Genomic DNA, 17,226 nt, shown 5'->3' on the forward strand with positions numbered 1-17,226 from the left:
CTGCAAACACAAAATATCTACTATGTGGCTTCTGACAGTTTGCCAATCACTGCTATAAAGTAATTCACTCAGAACCTTGCAGCCTCAGCCTAGTTATAGACAAAAGCCAGGAGCCTTGAAGGAGACTATATGTCTTAACCTGTACCCATGTGAGTATTGTTTGAACTGCACACCACGGAGAGGTATATGCCCACACCTCTGTGTGAAGGATTCTTAGTGAACTCTGCCTTGCATAGAGACCAACATGCCTGGGCCCCACGTGGCCAGCACCTTTCTGTCCTTCACCGCTGCATGCTCAAAAGCCACTGTGCCTCAGCAACTGACAGGTGGCTTCCTGCCTGGTCTGACCTAGGCTAGAACTAGAGAGACAAGTTAAGGTACAAGATTTTCACTTGTAGGTGCCCATCTGTGTGCTGTGGGAGCCTGGATGGTGTGCAATGGCCTCCCCCCAAGGCCTGAGCAAGCTGCTCATGAAGGGGAGGACAGCAGTGCCCCAGATTTCACCTAACTGAACTCCCTGTAGGAAGTCTCCTAGTGACTTTCATTTCAGCCGACAGCCCTGTGTTCAAGGGAAGGTGGGCTTCATTCTGTGCCCGGGACTGAGCTCTAGTGTCATAGGTAAGGACGTGTAGCCCGCACCGGGGGTGGGGGTGGGGTGGGAGGCCTTTGAAGTGAAGGGAAGATATGGCACTGGCCCACCATGCATGGAAGGCCGAGGACCAGCAGTTTCCTGTAGGGTCTGGATTCAAGTCCAAAGCTCACAAGTGGATGAAAAAAAGCTTCTGTTGTGTAGCCCGGGCCTATGACAGCATGAGGTGACAACACAAACCTGCAGACCAGCTCCCTTGTTAGGAGCCCTGACTTTGGAGCAATGTAAGGTTTGACCCAAGGGCTGTCTGATTCTTCATCACCACAGTACACCAATCCAAAAGCCAGAGGGTGGGCATGGTTTTCAAAGTGTGCAAAACAGTACTTTCTTAATTAATCAAGACTGACAAACTCTTAAGTCAAACCGAAAGGGGAAAAAAAAGTTGCTAGTGAAATCGAAGTGTCACTAGGAGACTGGAAAATCTAGGGGAATTAAATAGATCTCCAATGAGCAATGAGACTAATAGGCCAGCTCTGAACTATGAGGTGTTTATAGATGAACTAGCACCATGCTCTTCAAACTATTCCATCAACTACAAAGAAGGAACTGCTACCAACTCCTTTTTAAAAGCCAGGATCACCCTGATCCCAAAAGCAGATATGAGAAACATGCATGTTAATGATACGCATCAACACCATGGCCATCTCGGCTTAGGGCTGCAAGGAAACTCAACAAATGTGAACTACAAGACCTAAGCAAGAAACAGGGACAGAAGCCTACACCACCGCAGCTGAGACGGAAAAGGCCTTGGACCAACCTTAACATCCTTCACGCTAGCTTCCTCAAAGAACACATTCTAATAATGCTATATATGACAAACCTGTAGCAAGTGTACTAAGTAAGGGAGAGAGAGAAAGGTCATCTACAATTTTATTCAACATTGTGCTTGACATCTTAGAGCAAGAAGGCAACAGAAACAAAGGGTACAAACAGGAAAGGAAGAATTAATAGTTGTCCCTATTGCATAAGACTTGATGCTGTACTAAAGCCCTAAGCCCTCTACCAGAAAACTCTCAGAACTGTCAAAGGCTTCAATCCATCCAGACTCCATAGTCAGAGGGAAAAAAAAATCCTAAACTTCAAATGACTGCACAGATGACCCCACCGAGTCAAAACACACGAAGTGAAGCAGGAGTGATACCAGAAGGCATCACAGCACCCCCGTTTCCGGTTACATCACAGAGCTGGACTAACGAAGACCAGAGCAGGAGATGCAGAGACAAGCCCACATCCTTCCCAACAGGGTGTCAACGCACAGGAGAAAAGACGTTCTCTTCAACAAATGGTAGTATAGGAACTGGACTCCCACGTGTGAGAGAATCTCTTTCATCTTAGCCTATTCAAAAATTACAGAGACTTCAGCATAAGACCTGGAACTGGAAGGGGAAAACACTTCCCGATACACAACAAAAGCACAGGGCTTCTGAGAACGCCCAGAGAGCAAGCGCTGAATAGGACTGTTTTGCAACTAAAAAGCTTTTGCACAGCGAAGGAAAACCTGCAGAAGGGAGAAAATTTCTGCCTGTTACTCACTGGACGGAGGACTAATCCCAGACCGTAAGGTAAGGAACTCAAAAGCTTACATACCAAATAATGTACTCAAAAAAATGAGCAAATAGCTGGGCGTGGTGGCTGGTGCACGCCTTTAATCCCAGCACCTGGGAGGCAGAGGCAGGTAGATCACTTTGAGTTTGAGGCCAGCCTGGTCTACAAAGTGAGTCTAGGGCAGTTAAGGCTACACAGAGAAACCCTGTCTCGAAAAACCAAAAAAAAAAAAGAGCAAATAAGATCTCAAAAACGGGGCCATGAGAGACAGCTCAGCGAGTCAATGTAAAATGCCAGGGTTGTTGCTGTGCCTTTGAGACCCAGAACCTGGGGGATGGAGACAGAAGGGTCCCTGGGGTTTGCTGGCTGCCAGCCTAGCTCCAGGTTCAGTAAGACATCTTCGCCAGGGAGTGACAGAGCAGGATGCAAAGTCCTCCTCAGACCTTCGCGTGCACCTGCACACAAAGCAGACATGACGCAAGGCTTAGCCTTCCAGGTACCAGAGAAGTGCCATTCGAAGCTGCTTTGAGATTCAATATCTCCGCTCAGTCACATGACTACCCTTAAGAGAACAGCAAATGCTGGTTAGGACTTGGGGGAGATCTTGGTGGGAATGTAAAGTATTGCAGATGTCAAACCAGTATACAAGTTTCTTAAAAACTGAAAACAGCTACATATGATTCAGTTACACCATTCTGATCAGCATATGACAGAAATGTGTTTACATGTGTCTACCATGTTTACAGTGACACTATTCACTGTACCCAGGATAGGTGCTGTATCAGTGGAGTGACTAAGAAAAGTGACCTGCAGATGAAGAAGAAGGAAATGTGTCACTTGCAGAAAAATGGCTTGAGCTGAAGATCATATAAAGAAATAAAGCTAGATTCAGAAATACAAATACCAGATTTTCAGACCAACAGCCAATGCTAAAGTAAAGCCACAGCGCAGCCCTCCAAATACAAACACAGGTGGCAGGGGGACCAATGCCTCTCATAAAGGAGCACCTCCAAAGTAATTCGGGGAGAAGAAAGACACTGGCTGAGAGGCTAGACCAGGACATGCCCCATCTGAGTAGAGCTTTGCTTGGCAAGGAGAGCTAAAATGACTCAACTAGTTCTTCAATACCTAGGGCCCTTAAAAACCCAGCTAATCCTGAAGAAGCCCCGCCCAGTCCGTGTTCTTCATGGAACCTCCCACAAGGCACCTAGGAGATCTTGATGCTTTTTTCTTCCATCCAGGTCCTAAGTGGCTGCCCCCAGGGGTCACACCCCACTGCTGACCCTTGATGTCTGCTTTTTGGCTCACAGTGCCTCTTCTTGTGGGCATCCTCTGTCTGAGGCTCTTGGGCAAGCCCTACACAAGGGCGCTGCTCTTCCTCTTAGAAGACTGAAGTGTTAACATTGAGCATCAATGCGCATTTCACTTGGCATCCTGTTCTAGGCTCAGACTCACTGGAAAGGATGCACACGATCTTAGTGTGGCTGAGGGAATCCTGGGGGGAAAGTTTTAAAAGAGATCTTTCCTTTAATAGCATCCAAGAAAGCTCCGGCTAGGAAATACGCCTGTCCGTTCCTTGAGCTGCAGACCACTTGAAAGCATTGTGGTTTGCTACTGACCTAATTTATGGATAAAGACGGCAGACAGCCCTATCACAGAAGGGGGCCAAGGCTTGCCATCTCCCAAAGCCTCAGCTAGGCTAAAGGGTCAGAGCAAAGTCTACATGGGAGAGTGGGAACAGTGGGCCGAAGGATGCAAAGTGTGCAGCAGCAACAGCTAGGGCCTGCCTCTCCAAGCCTGGAGGCCAGCTGAGAAGCCTGGTGCCCGACTGGGTTGTGACAAGACCAATCGGGATTCCCAGCACACCACTCAGCAGAGCCACCACTAGCATGGCCGGTGCCATGAAAATGCAAGTATTTGGTCTGCTTGAGGGACCACGGTCCTTCAGATAACTCTTTACACACACACACACACACACACACACTCTCTCTCTCTCTCTCTCCCTCTCTTCTCTCCTCTCCCCTCCTCTTCCTCTCTCTCCTCACACACTTTTAAAATCCCAAGCCTCACTTCTCTGGGTTAGGTAAGGTTATACCAAGAAATTCCAGAGAGTTCGGTTCTTCTGGTAGCCCCTTCATGTGAATGCCGCTTGGCTGTTCCCAATATGAGCCAGTGTGGTGACCCTAGCCCTGGGTCTCCACTGTCATCAGGATGAGAGCAGTTCCCAGTGGCCCTGGCAGGGGGTCCCTGGGCCCTAGCAAGTGTCTCTTAGTCACAGTATGTTTGTGGCTGTTGTAGAGGGCAGTGGGGAATGCGCACTTGTTTTCTTCTGCCTAGATCTTTAATGTCATACCTGGTTGGGTTGTGGCAAGGCCAGGAAGAAAAAATAGAGAGAATACTGTGGCCAATAGCTGACGACATGGACCTAACCTGTAAAGATTGTAACTGACAGGGACTTGTGCTGTGGCTAGACATGACAGGACTGGGTTCTGGAAGGTTCCATTTTCATTGTTAGCTAAAGAAATCCTTCCAGGGGCTCAGCAGATAAGTGCACTGCTCTTCCAGAGGTCCTGAGTTCAGTTTCCAGCATCCACATGGTGGCTCACAACCATGTATCTATACTGGAATCTGATGCCATCTTCTGGCATGTAGGTGCGCATGCAGGTAAGAGTGCTCGTACATAAAATAAATAGTCTTACAAACACTCAAATCCTTTCAGAGCTTCGCAGTCTACTGACCAAGAGTTAGAAGCTGTCACCATCTGATGACCATTGGTCACCATAGTGCACAGCTCAGACTTACTGGCGGGAGGGGGGAAATCTGAAAAGAAACCGATGGCTAATTCTTTGGATGACTACTCAGATGACACCTGAGGCTAGAGACAGAGGCTTAACCCCTTCACCGTTGGCTGCCCTTAGGGGCCACTAGCTACCCCAGTGTGACCCTCAGCTACTGTAGCCACATTATCTTCTTGGCAGTTTTACTGGGTTTAACACAAGAGCCCATCAGAGTATCAACTGTGCCTTATCACTGCCCAAGGTATAGGAGACGCTAAAATCAAAACGAAACACAGCAGGAGTGTAAGGTCATGGCCCGGCTTCCACATCAGCAGTCAGCACCCACTGGCCAGGCAAAGCCCAGTGGCAGAGGCGTGGCTTACAGATTTCCTTGTCTCCTTAGGACTGAACATGGGCTGTCCCATGTAAATATCAAAGCCCTGTGGGTGAGAAGGAAACTGGTCTCAGCCTTTCCCATACTCAACTGTTGAAAGACCACAGACTACGAGAAGCTCTGTTGCCGTGAGTGAAGCCAGCTACCCAGGCTTTCTGTGTGTAGCTGGCAAGGCGCAAGGAACCACCGTGGAGCACAGTGGGGAAGGGGGAAGGCCCGGTGGCGGTCTTACAGCCTCTCCTTCGCCTTTTTTGATACCTCCCTTCCAACTAGTGACATAACTGCCACACTACCTCACCACTAGCACGTCAAGTGGCCAGATCTAGCCTTCTCTTGGTGGATTGCCCACTACTTGCAAGGTGATAGATAATTTCCCCCTGCCTGAACAGTGAACACCGCAGCCCTGCCCTGTGGAGTGTCCAAGCAAGCTGGATGTCCACGTGGCATTCCCTGCTCCTCAGATGGCCTCCGGACTGCACACTGCAGACTGACTAGAGAGGCCTCAGTCTGCGGAGTAAATTTTCTAAGAACAGGAATGAAAGGCGGCTATCTGTGGAGCTTCTACTAAGTCATAATCTGGAGGCGTAAGACTTATACCCTAACGTTGCCAGAGAAGGATGCACAGAGGGATGCTGCTGAGCACACTGTGGACTGGTCCTCCCGATGGTACTTAATTGAGGAGCGCGTGTGTGTGTGTGTGTGTGTGTGTGCGCGCGCATTTGTAGGAGATAACACTGAGTCTCATGGGCTTTCAGCACCTCCAGGCCAGAGACATTCAAGAACTGGGTCACACCATGCAGGCTGCCATTTTCTAAACAAGGAACTCTCCTGCCGACGCTGGACTCACACTGCCTAGAAACGTCCCCATCACCCTAGTCCTGTTATCACTTCCTGTTGGGATTACCTCTCTGTTCTCCATTGCCCTGTGGACCTTCCTGTCCAGCCCTTTGTGACACTGTTTGTTTATTCAACTGCTATATAAAGAGTTACCAACTATAGCTCATTTCCCTCAGCCCTGGCGTAATCTCTTGTGTGCACCTCTGAGCTGCTTGAATGTTTACAAGCTTTATTCCTTGTAGAACCTTCCATATCTTGCCCACGTGACACATGCTCTTAAACACTGTTGACTGACTCAGCGTCCTAAGGAGATACCATAATTTGGTTTCGGTCATAAATAACCCTGTGGGGTATGCCATGGCTAACATGAATAACCACGATCAAGACTTCACGATACTCGTGACTAAACCAGCCATCCACTCATTTAGTCACCCAGCCGGGCCATCCAATAAACACTGCCTTCCCAGGCGTGTGGTGGAGATCTGCTCCATATGGTGTTTTCCTATCTAGCTCGTCCGGGACTCCTGAGAGCTGGACTTGAGACCTAGAGTGTGGTCTGTGTTGATCCGGTTCCTCACTCCACGTGACCACCTAACACGAACCAAGTCAACCAAAGGAGCGACTGACCTCCAGGAACTTGTTCCATTCTGGGACACACTCAGAAGCCGCCCTAAGCCTGGGAGAGGTGTCCGCATCAACCATCAAACTCAACAGGTGCTAACTAAAGAGCAAACCAGGGCACGGCTGGAATTCCCACATGGGAGGTTGAGCCACGTGCTGGTGTTTTCTCCAGGCCAGTGCTTTTCGGGGCCCTGTGCTTTCTTCCAGGCCTTCCCACAATGCACATGCTGAACGACAGCGCCCAGTCTTCTTCCTGACTGTTTGCGGTCCTGTGGCTCTAAGTACAGCCCCGTGCTCCGCCTTCCAGGTTTGGGCTACGGATCCGCACGTCCAGTTGCAGGTGTGGATGGACGTCTGACCAGGAACACGGAACTAATAGTGTCTGAACCCGAACTCTTGGTCCTCAGCTGACCAGCTCATCTGCGCAAACTCAATTCTTACCCCTGCTCAGCTCAAAGACGCTGGTGTCGCTTTTTGACTCATCGCTTGGTCCCTCATACTTTACTTCTATCAGGAACACCTGCTGACCTTTGTGGTCTTTTTTTTTCTGAATTACCTCCTGACCAATTTGTCCTTTCTCCTTCAAGGCATCAGCTAGTCTCTCCTCAGGGACTTCCACCTGATGACCTAATATGACCCGTGCAGTTCCTTACGGCCCCAGCCTCCTTCCCACTCCAGGATGCCCTGGACCTTAATCTACTTCATTTTACCCACTACAGCCATCACCTTTAGCATTCTACACAATTTCCTCCCATCTCTATCCACCTGAGTACCAACCCTACATGGCTGAGAGGACTGACTGCACTTTGTTTTGTGTCCCAGTTGCCTAGAGCAATGTCGGACGTGTAGTATGTGCCCGAATGGATGAATGAAAACTAGAGCAGTAAGATTTCACAGCAATGTTACGTGGCGCCCAAGTGGACAGTTCTTGCCAAGTTCTTGAAATAGCTGGAGGAAGACCTTCAGCTGATAACACAAACCCCAGCGGTTGGCAGTCTGCGCCAACAGGAAGCCTGTATCAGGGCCAAACCACTGGCTGGCCTCTTTCTTGTGTACCGAAACCCTTTTTCCTGACTACAGGAAAAGGCTCTTTGTTGAGAGGCACGCAGAAAAAGGCAGTTAATTAAATGTAATGGATTTTCGGTTATCTAGAGGCCAGGCTCACCTCAACCACAAAACTCAGAAACTTTCCAGCTATGCCTGACCGCCTGCAGGGAGAGCCAGCTACAGAGAAGGCATGGCCGTCTGCAGGAGGACTAGGGCACTCTGAGAGGGGAGCAGTGTAAGGAGAAAGCTGTTGGGGAAAAGCGACAGGGAAGAAAGATGGTGGGATTAAAAAAAAAAAAAAGAGCAGGTGGTTCCTAGGAATAGCATGAGCTTCGGGTCAGAAGGACCCCCCCAGAGGAGCCAGGCAAGGGCGCCTAATCACTAGTCCTCAATAGCCTGAGGCCAGTACAATCACAGGTGTGTGTGTGTGTACACACGTACAGGAGAGGAAGATCATGTTTCGAGACTGAACTCTTAGTCACTAAACACTAGGGAGCGCTTATTTCGCTAATGTTGGTGTTGAGAGCATCCCTGTCTGTGCTGGTTAACATTCACCTATATGCTTCCCTCTCTTTAATTTTCTTTTGCTCAAGTTCATCCTGCATGCCTATAGCCACAAGTCATTCAGCAGTCCCCGGAAGCCATCTTTGGGTCGACATCTGTTGCTAGGTGGGGCCATGTTCCTGCATCAGTTCCAGCGCTGACATCACAGCGATGGATAAGGATATGCTATAACTGACCACAGCTGGCTCCCAAACCACTGAATAGGCCACGGAGATTTTTCCTCCCACTGTCATGGGAGTGACCTGTACGCCAGTAATGGGCAGTGACTTTGGAACACTTTTCAGTGAAGATGGAAGACAAGGCCCCAAGTAGGCTGCCTCTATTCTGCCTTGGAAAGATGAGACAGACATGACAGAATTTTAAAAGAAATTCAGAGGCAAAAGCTTCAAATAAAAGTTATGAGCAAGGGGGCTTGAGAGATAGCTCAGAGGTTAAGAAAAATGGCTATTCTTCCGGATGTCCTGTGTTCAATTCCCAGCAACCACATGGTGGCTCACAACCATCTGTAATAAGATGTGGCGCCCTCTTCTGGCCTACTGGTTCACATGCAGTCAGAATACTGTATAAATAAATAAATAAATATGTTTTTTAAAAAGTTATGAGCAAATAGTTAGTCAATTAGTGGGAGGCCAGTGTATTTATTTTGCTAAAATGAGGACACTAAAAATAACATACACACACACACACACACACACACACATACACACACAAAGGGTGAAGGGAGGGCTGGAGAGATGGCTCAGAGGTTAAGAGCACTGGCTGCTCTTCCAGAGGTCCTGAGTTCAATTCCCAGCAACCACATTGTGGCTCACAACCATCTATAATGTGATATGATGCTCTCTTCTGGTCTGTAGGTGTAATTGCAAGGAGAGCACGGTATACATAATAAATAAATCTGTTTTAAAAAGGGTGTGTATGAAGGAGGTAATCTGAAAATAAAGGATTATTCTTTAAAATGAATGTATCTGGTTCTGTGAAATCTCACTGCACTGGCCCTCAGCTCTCTGGTTTGGCTGTGGACATGCAGGTGGGGGGTGGGGCCAGGGTCTTTGCAGAGGACAGGACACTCGCACTTGTTCCTAGGCAGTAGCTATGGGTTGAGAGTTCTGTAGGGGAGTCCTTAGGAGGATGTGCTGAGGAACTGGTGCAAGGTAGGGGACACCTGAGGAGCCCGCACATTTGTAAGATGAGAGAGAAGAAGGCTGCTTTTGAGTTTTCTGTCTTGCTGTCTAGCAGCAAACTTCGTATAGTGGTAATGCTATTGAAAACGTTGGAGGGTTTATGGACAGACATGGCCAGGGTCTGGCTTTGACGGTCAGTCACTCTGTTCCGCAGACTAAACCAGGGGCTATGAGTCAGAGGTGACCTGAGGAAAAGGGCTGTCAGCTGACGGCTGGCATATCTTTGTAGAACAGCACTGTCTACCTGTCAGCTTGGTATATGATTAATAGTAATAGTAAAAGAGGAAGAAGGAAACTGGGTGATACTTCAGATGTTAATAATTAAAAACAGTAATAAAAGGGCTTATAAATAATGCTTATACCATCTCCCCAGAGGTGTCCAGTAGGCTAGCTCTTTCTACTGGCAAGGAAAATACTCCCTGGTGTCAGGCGTGGGGATGGGAGGACTCAGCAACCGCAGCGGAATTCGGTGGAGGACACTCAGGACACAGGCAGGACCTTATAGCCAAGGCCATCAGAGAAGTCGCCATTGTAATGGCTACCAATTCAAAGTTATCTGATGCCCTTAGAGTATGTGGAGATCTGATCTGTAAGGAAATGGGTCTCTCCACTGTCCGTGCCTCCCTAGATCTCTCCCAGGACACTAGCAGCAGCAGCAGCAGCAGCAGCAGCAGCGGCGGCGGCGGCTTCCTCTCTGTGCATCCTATAAATGGTTCCGCTGACTCCTTCCCAGTGATGGGAATTATTTCCCACTCAGAGTGAGAACCTGCCTACTAACTGCGGATGGGCAATTAGGAGAACTTTTATGATGTACTTAATCAATAAATTATTCATGCATCCTGAAAGGCAGCTCCTGTGTGACAATTCAAGGTAAGCTTGCATGGGGCTGGAGAGAGGATGGGTCAGTGGTTAGAGCACTCAAGACTTTGCTTTCCCAGTAGCCACATCAGGCGGCCCATAACTGCCTGTAACTCCAATCCCAGGGCATCCGATGCCCTCTTCTCACCTCTGCATGCATATGATACACATATGTGCACCCAGGGACACCTACGTGCACATTAAAAAAAAAACAGTATGTTATGCTTAAAGATACTTTTTTTCTTTTTAGTGGTGGGAGATGGAACGCTAAGCTCCCAGTGTACACCCCCAGTAAGGAAAGGACACTACAAAAACAAAAAACAAAAAACAAAACCAAAACAAAACAAAAAAACCAAAACCTAAAACCCCTTAAGTGATCGAGAGTGAAAACTTAAGTAGGTGAACTTTTGCCAGCTAAGGTCTCCAGGTGCAGATGCTAAATAATTCCTACCGCACCCCAGATGTCACCTCTCAACACTGAGCCTCTGGGATTGGCCTCTGACTAAACGCAGCCACTCTGCACTGATTTGAAACTATAGCTGTGGGCATGGGCATGCACTGTTGGTTTGGTTTTTTTTCTCTTTCTGCTTGTTTCTATAACAAACCAACTAACAAACAAAAACAGTGTTGGAGGACAAACCGTGGGGCCTTGAGCATACGCTACACACGTCCTACCACTGAATTCTAGGCCCTGCCCTTGGTTTCCTTAGACACGATATGACCATGTCACCTATATTGGCCGGGAACCTGCCAATCTCCTGTCTGAGTTCTAGGATTACAAATATGTGAAGTATTTTAATACTGGCTTTAAATTCTCAGGCTGTGTATTTTTAGGGAGGGAGGCTGAGGGTGTGTGTATCTGTGTTGGCTGTTTACTAAAGCTACTCATTATTAAATACTAAATAAACTCGTATTTATGCTATTGTACCTAGATGTAGATTGTTTTTTAAAGTGGTTTTACATTTTTGGAGAATACTAACATTGCCTTGAACTCTTAAAACAGAATGCCCAAACTGCTCACAAATATTGCCAGCCATGCTTAGCCCATTATTTGTTAATGTAGGTTAAACACAGACCATCAGTGGAGCCACGATAATTTGTGTCTACAATGAAGTGGGTGCAATGGCAAACCGTTTTCACACTTTATTTGCAGATCAAGCACTGAATCTGAATTTTAAGAGAGTCTGCAGTTTTCTTCAGGCCCTTGTAACCGATCCTTTAAAAAACAAACAAATAAAAAAACAAAAAACAAAAAACAAAACAAAAATCCCAGGGGCTAGAGAGATGGCTCAGCAGTTAAGAGCACTGACTGCTCTTCCAGAGGACTGGGGTTCAATTCCCAGCACCCACATGGCAGGTTATCACTGACTATAATTCCAGCTTCAGAGGACCTGACACCCTTACACAGACACACATGCAAGCAGAACATTAATGCATATGAAATAATTAAATCATTAAAAAAATTACATCCCAGTCTCTGATTTCCTCACGTTAATGACTGCTTGGTGAATGTATAGGCACTATTCCTCACTTCATGGCATGGCTGGGCTCTTGGTCCCCTTTACACATGACATATATTTATACATTTTTGTGCTTCTTTAGCGAGCGGTTTATGAAATGACAACTCTCTAATACATGTTGGGAGCAGGAATTCAGGAAACCTACAGACCCCAGTGTTCAAATCTTTGCACTTAGTGGGCACCCAGTAATGCCTCCTAGGACTGTCGTTTAATTCTGGCCTGCCTTATAACACACGCGTCTCTACTTCTACCAAGGGATTACTAAAGGCTGGTGAATTTGTAAATGTATCCATCAGTGGCATCCTTAGTTAAAACTTATTTTTAACTTTAAAAACTCTGTCTCTGTCTCTGTCTCTGCCTGCCTGCCTGTCTCTCTCTCCCTCCCCCCCTCTCGTGTGTGTGTGTGTGTGTGTGTGTGTGTGTGTGTGTGTGTGTGTGTACATGTACATGAGTACCTCTGTCTTTGAAGAGGCCAGGGGCATCGGATGTCCCTTGGTGCTGGAGTCACAGGCCACTGTCGAGCTGGTAATAGACCCTGTACCCTCTGAAAGAGTAGCACAGGCTCTGCAGACCCAATCTGTGACATTCTGAAATAGCTTAAAACATAAAACTGCTAACAGAGGTGCTATCTACTCAGAGAAACCAAGAGCGCCCCCATCGGTGGCCAGAAGTCCCCGCGCCTGGCTTTCACCCAAAAGGAAAGCAGGCAGCTACCCACAACTTCCCTTAGAGCCTTCTTCTCTGGGTAGATTTGGAGCTGCTCGCCAAGGCCACACTGCCTTCTCAGGATAAGGCAAGTGACTTTCTTAGGGCTAAAATTATGGCCAGGCTCTTCTGCTTCCCCAGACCCTGGTTTCATTTCTCTCCTCTTCCCTAGTGATCTTGTCTTTCTGACCTTGAGCGAAGAAACCGGTGTGCCTGGAGGCCAGGCCCACGCTGGGCTGTGGGTACCGTCTGATGCTGCTGTTTTAGTTCACACTATAGAAGAAAAGTTATGAAACCAATCCCAAGTGGCGGTCATGGTGTAGCTCACACCCACTTACGCCTCACAGACACTGCTTCAGGGAGGCCAATCCTGGATGGAGTCTGTGGAGTCTGACATGCCTTCCCTCTACACATCCACTCACATTCGGGTTCATGAAGGAAGGCCAAGCCTGGCTTGCAAAGGTGGTGTTTCACATGCCCAAAGGCTTGCACTCCTCTCTCTACACACACTCAGATTCATGAATACAAAGCCCGGAGGGCAGTTGGTGTTGCACACCCACTCACTCAGATTCATGAATGCAAATCCCGGATGGCAGTTGGTGTTGCACACCCATTCACGCTCAGATTCATGAATATAAAGCCCAGATGGCAGTTGGTGTTGCACACCCACTCATGCTCTGATTCATGAATGCAAAGCCATGATGGCAGTTGGTGTTGCACACCCACTCACACTCTGACTCATGACACATGCAGTCATCAAAGCCAAGCCCTCCATGTCCTCTGACAGTCTCTTACTCATTTTTTTCTTTTTGCACAGTCTCCCCTCACGCTCTACCATTCTGTTCACCTTTAAGGAGGCAGAACCATCCATACCAGGCCCTCCATGGGCATGGCTGTCCCCTCCACTGCAGACCTGCAGAGGCAGAGGCCAGCCCACTGACGATGCCCTTCGAGGCTGAGATCACACAGCCAGGGCTGGCGGGACTAGACTACGAGAGCCTACAGACAGGAAGAAGCCTGTGAGGAAGGAGTGAAGAACAGCAGGCAGCCAGGCCCAGCAGGCCTCATGGCAAATCCCAGCAGAACAATCCATGCCAATGCAACTGGAGCCAAGTCCTGAGCTCACTTGAATGGCTCTGTCCCAAACCCCGAGTCACTGGGGATCCCGTTCAACCTCCCCGCCCCCCACAATGCGTTTCCAAAAACAAACTGCTTCATGCTGTCATGGAAAACCAGGATCTTTGCATTCTACAGTTTCACTATGGATTACATCCAGGTCACAACCTAAGGAAGACAGCTGGCAAAAGCCAGCCCTGCTGGCTGCTTACCCAAGCTTTTGTAATGAATCCCAGAGGAATCCGAACCCATGTGTGTTGCCGGCTCTGCCAAGTCCCAGACACGCTCTCCTCTAGTACAGACCAGTCTGCAGTTTCTGTGGTCGGGGGGTGCTGGTGGAGGGTAGGGGGTGGGGGGTCCTGGGTGGCCACCTGTAGCCAGACTCAGGTGTGGGAGCTGCCTCCAAGAAGAGAGAGCACAGGGTAGCGTGGGAGAAAGGAAGAGCACACTCATCTGCTGTCTTCTGCCTCTTAGAACACTGATCAAAGGGCTAAGCGTCCAGGGCCTCAGGAGGGCTCTGCACCAGCGCCCTGCAGCCTCGTCCCAGGCAGGCAATGGAGCAGCCAGAGGGCTGCAGCTTGAAGAAAGTACAGGACATGAAGATAATGCAGCCAGTTCCAAGGGCTTATGAATGTATCCTGATCCTCAAAACACAGCCATTCTTAGAGGCATAGGAACACCCTAAAACTTGGCAAGAAAGCAGAAACGTGTTCAAAATCACCACGGGGCTCCCACCATTTCCTAAATGCCAAACACCACCCCTGTCTTGCTGACATACTGTCTAACTTAGCCCTCAAACAGCCTTCAGTTACCAACTATGACAAGACCCGTTTGCAAGTGAGCAAACTTGGAGCTTAGAGAAGCCAGCTGAGTTGGCCAGTGTTTCTCAGTCCTCCTGAGGTCAGGCCTAACTCCAGTGATGGCCAGAGATGACTGCTGAACACCAAGGCTTCTACAGGAAGGTAGGAAGGACCAGCTGCCTGGCTGTCATTATCTCAGGCCCTGAAACAAATCCTGCTATTTCAATTAACTGTAGTTGTTTGCTCTTAAAGTAACAGGTAAGAAATTTCTACTGAGGCAACAGAGTCTCTCCCATGTTAACTCTAATGCTGAAACACCAATATTTTAAATGCATATATTTTGTTTTGTGGGAGGGTCTTGATATGTAGCCCAGGCTGGACCTTCTACCTCCCTCTTTCAAGTGCTCAGATTACAGGTATATGCTACCACATTCAGTTCACGGTTTATATTTCTATAGAAGCTTGTGTGATATTTATGGTTAAGTTTTATTTATTTTTAGTTTATGTTCATTGGTGCCTGCATGAGGGTGTCAGATCTTAGCATTACAGACAGTTGGGAGCTGCCATGTGGGTGCTGGGAATTGAACCCAGGTCCTCTGAAAGAGCAGTCAGTGCTCTTAAATCACTGAGCCATCTCTCCAGCCCAGAATATTTACTTTTTAAAGTGAGGTATGCCTAGAGAATATGCTTATGTCATCTCAAGTTTTATATCCAGTCACTTTTTAAAGTGTCATTTTGCCACGCCCCCCCCCCCGCCCTCGCAGGAGGGGTGGAGGAGGGGGCATTGAGAGAAAAGAAATACTAACTATCCCAGAGCTCTAGCAAGCGCATCCTTGCGCCCATTTGCTTCGCTGTAAGCAGACCACAAGGGGGCGTAGGAGAGGAACGCCTCAGGACAGCCATTCTGCCTCAAGAGCCTGATGCTCTGGTGCTCTTATAGCCCCTGGCAAAGAGAAGTCAATGTCTCCCACACTGGTGTGGCTGCTTTTGTAGCTGAATGTTGCATGACCAGGCCTGCTGCCACAGGGGGTTGAAATGCCTGGTGTGGACCCCCATCCTAGGAGAAGGAACCTGCTGAGCCCTCCTAGCAGACGTGGGGACACAGGAAGACTAGCTTATTATAGCTCAGAGCTTCGCCTTAAGCCCAGGGAACCTAGAAAGCAGAGTGTGGACAGGAGGTCCCTCTGGCTCTTGCCAGTTCAAAACTGAGTAATCTCAGGGTTTCTGGGATGTGCCCAAGTGACAGGGGCGGACAGCAAATTCAGAGTTCTTCATAAAGATTAGACTTTTGGAACTGTCCTCCCTAGCAGGCTGGGCATGAGGTGCATTTCCTCCTCCCTCATCTTCTCAGACCCTTTATGCCGGGGGTGGGGGGTGGGGGGTGGGGTGGGGGGTGGGGGGGTGGAATGGGGGGGTGAAGGGGGGCGTTGACACAAAAATTCATAGTGTGGATACACACTGAACTCTACAAAAAAAATATGTTTGCTTGCCAGTTAAGAGAAGCAGCAAACATGGTAAGATGTGTTGGGCTAACAACTCCTCAGGGATGGAGTTTACTGGAATGACCCCTATTAATAAACACACATGAACCGGGACGCGATGGTCCACGCCTGCGATGCCAGCACCTAGAAGCTGAAGCAGGAGGAGTCCCATGTGTTCCAGGGAGTGAAAAAAAGAAACATAAGAACACAACAGGCTGCATGGGAGTAGCCTTCAAGACCAGAAGATACAGGATGCCTCCACTTTGTATCCAAAGATTACAAAAGACACAGGTTGGAGGCCAGATGGCTCACCCCATGATGTAAATGGGCATAGGTGTGTGTGTGTGTGTGTGTGTGTGTGTGTGTGTGTGTGTGTGTGTGTCTAAAATGTAGATGTTTCTGTGAGCTTCTCCGGGGAAGAAGGCGGGCGTTCTAGAAGGACACACCAGGAGTCTCTCTTGCAGGCCAGCTTACTAAAAAATCCCACAGACAGGGCATGAAAGCATGGAGGGTCAGTTTGGCCTTGTGGAAAAGCTAGCTCCGCCCCCTTCTCTGGTTAACCAAGGGTCTTCACAAGGATTAAGGCTATGTGTTTTAAGTTTGACTTCTTAAAACCCCTTGGTAACACTTCACAGTTGTTTTAAGATGGACAGACACCCGAGGGGCACTATGCCTGAGGAGGAAAGCGGACAAGAAAAAAAACCCAAACCCTCTCCTCTGCCTTCACCGTTTCTGGGAGATGAAACACCAAGGTTGGACTTGAGATTTCAGAAGTGAATCTATAGGCCAAAGAGCATTACAGAAGGTGATGTCACATTCCAGCCTCCTCGCTTCACCCCAAAGTAGACCTGCTAGATGGAAGCCTGGCCCAGCACAGCCTGTCAGAGAACTAAGTGCCTGAAGACTGTCACATGGAAAACAACTGCATGGTGGCATCTGAGGCGGCAGGGAAGGCTGTGTCACCTCTCAGCCCATTAACCCCATCCTCCATCACTGCTGACAGTGGCCCCTCAGATTTGAGGAACAGAAGGAAGGGAAAAAAAAACCCTTATCTTATCAGCTGTTTGGGAAAAGCCCTGTCATTTGATCTGTTTATTTGGACGCAGCCCCACATACCCACTGAGCTCACAG

General features: G+C 48.4%; 1 protein-coding gene across 3 annotated transcripts in view; it reads right to left on the reverse strand.

The window, feature by feature from the left end:
* The window catches only part of LHFPL2 (LHFPL tetraspan subfamily member 2), a 143,643-nt gene that overhangs the window by 1,532 nt on the left and 124,885 nt on the right, over positions 1-17,226 (reverse strand). The window lies entirely within an intron of this gene.

This window comes from Acomys minous (genome assembly GCF_964271855.1).
Source record: "Acomys minous genome assembly, chromosome: 11".
NCBI lineage: Eukaryota > Metazoa > Chordata > Mammalia > Rodentia > Muridae > Acomys > Acomys minous.